The sequence below is a fragment of the Penaeus japonicus genome, unplaced genomic scaffold, assembly GCF_977035675.1.
Source record: "Penaeus japonicus unplaced genomic scaffold, GWHDUDI00000001_assembly GWHDUDI00000015, whole genome shotgun sequence".
In the NCBI taxonomy this organism is placed as follows: domain Eukaryota; kingdom Metazoa; phylum Arthropoda; class Malacostraca; order Decapoda; family Penaeidae; genus Penaeus; species Penaeus japonicus.
In genome coordinates, this window is record NW_028234417.1 from 15803988 (window position 1) to 15806487 (window position 2500).

At 37.0% G+C, this 2500-nt stretch overlaps 1 protein-coding gene across 2 annotated transcripts in view; it reads right to left on the bottom strand.

The window, feature by feature from the left end:
* LOC122250883 (cyclic nucleotide-gated channel alpha-3) overlaps positions 1-2500 on the bottom strand; it is a 126445-nt gene that overhangs the window by 10771 nt on the left and 113174 nt on the right. The gene's annotated exons all lie outside the window — the stretch shown is intronic.

Below are 2500 nucleotides of genomic sequence, written 5' to 3' on the forward strand. Positions count from 1 at the left end.
GATACAGTTGAAATGTTACAAAAGTTATGAAAATGTCATTTTCATTATACATACCTTGTTAAATCATATTTGTAGTTTGTGCTTCAAAATAATATATAACCAATCAGGTATATAATGAAATGATACATATGTAATATGTTAAGGAATGGGAAGACTGTTCTAACCCGAGTGGTATGGTTGTGTTAATTAAAGCGGCATCTGCAGTTTATGAACCATAGCTTCACATCCAACCTGTTAATAAGGCAACCTGCTACATCAGGCTCTGTCTGCACGACGAGTCACCATGACTTATGAACAAAACTAACGGTTATTCATCAGTGACAAAGAGAATATATGAATATATTTATGAAATTTGTCGAAGTTAACCCTTAATACAGGACCAGTCGTTGTTCTAAAAATCCTGCAAAAATATGTCAATTATGAATAATGAGTCACCGGAGTGAGCCCTGACACACAGCTCATCCATCCAGAAGATGGGATTGGAGATGTAAGCGAGGACAGAATAAGTAGACGAAAATATTACTTGCTAACTATTTAAATGACAACAAAAATGAAGTTAAACTTCCCCCTAGCTAGAAGTATGGAGTGTAACCGTTTACATGGTACGATTTTAATGTTTAGAGAACTTAAGTTGAAATAACTTGTCGATTCAGTGGCTTCAAGGCCTCTGATAGGGCTTTCAGTGAAGATGAGCTGTTTTATGCCGCTTTATGTTCAGCGCAAGGGATGCCTCTGACACAGCATTTCGGTGGAGAAGTTCAGGCAAGTGGTATTGGATATCTGTCATAAAATCATTAGAGAAGAAAAGAGAAATGTCGCCTTGCACGCGGCGACAAAAAGTGTAGATGCCACGTGGCCACATGGGGATTATGAACGACATGCGGCTTGTTATATTTGATGCAACTCACGAGACAATATTTAGTATAGGCCTATCCGGTACTGTCTTAGATAATCTCTAAGTTTAGGCAATAATAACCAAAAGTACATTTTAGCGTTAGGCAAATACAAGGGAAAGAAACAATAAGATTACTAATACACTAATAGTGTACACATCACTGACGTATTATTCGTTATCCCCAACATATTTCATATCGCATACCAGTGCCACCCGCATGGTGTCAGCACAGAATGAATGAATTAATGATTTTCACTTTCACTTCCCTGATATTGCACTGTCACTTTATAAATCAATATTGTTTTTGAAACTTTGCAGAATCAGGAAATATCGCAGCCAACACGGGCTTTGGTACTGGCTGATTTTATTATATCTGTGTTATATTTCTTCGGTTATTTAGTGACAGTGGGCAGCCCTGATTTATCTATCAATCTATCTACTCATTTATATGCATGAACAGCTTTTCAAGTAGAGAGTCCTGTTGGCCTTGCAAATGACATTTGATTCGAATAACCATGTCTATGATACTACAGTTTTGGACCAATGGGCATATTGGTTGCCTAGGAATAATACCATATTTCCCCTAAATTTCTAGCATCAAACCGGATTTTAAAAATTATTTTATCTTATGCACAGGACTCTATTCATACAAAATACTTCCTGCTACTATTTTGTTAATGCAAATAATGACAGAAGGAAGGTTACGCATGTTTAAAAATACTTCAACTTCAACACTACAGCTAGAATTGGCTAGAATTTACCTGAAGTAAGTGTAAACTTATTCTTAATATACCTCGATATACATCAAATTCTGAAATACTAGTTCTGCCCATCTACTTTTTTACTTTTAATGTACTAGCAGATTGCTCAACTAAAGAAAATTAACAATATAATATTTAGGGCAAATGTCTCATACATCCGTAGATGTACACACATTGTCCTTCAAGCCATGGTGTTGCCTCTGCAATTCCCTGGTTGAAATAACCCCCATAAAGAGTGCAGTTGCGGACTCAACTTTGGAGCTTAGATGTTGTTATCGTCTGCTCGCTGCTATTGACATCGCATAAAGTATTGGATCGTTTCTCGTACGCTTGGATTTTCTCTTCGTTAAATTGGATTGAAGATCAGTGATGCAAAGCGCCTTCCTCGTGGCAGTTGAAGTTGTACCGACGTTATTCTGAGGCCGAGAGTGAGTTTTTTTCTCAAACGCAAAGTTGGTAGGGGAAAGGTATGCCATCGTCCCATGGGCAAGATGCTGTAGCTGATCATGTGCTAAATGTCTTTTTATTGGTGTTTGTTAAAATAGCTTTGCTGATCAGTGAGCCAAGGTAGATGTCACTCAGTCATGGAATATGTTACCATACATGGAAATTAAGCTCAACATTAGATGTATTTAAGATAGTCCTAACAATAGCCGTAAAAGAATTAAATACAACCTTGATTATAACACCCATATACATACACTTACATAAAAAAGTCAACGTCAACGAAGTCGGAAAGTAGAAATGAACTGTGTTGGCGTAAGCCGGCCACTTAATTTGCCTAGAAAATACTTTATTTTAATTTCGCCCTTATGACATCGTCACTTAAGGGCAAAATATCTTA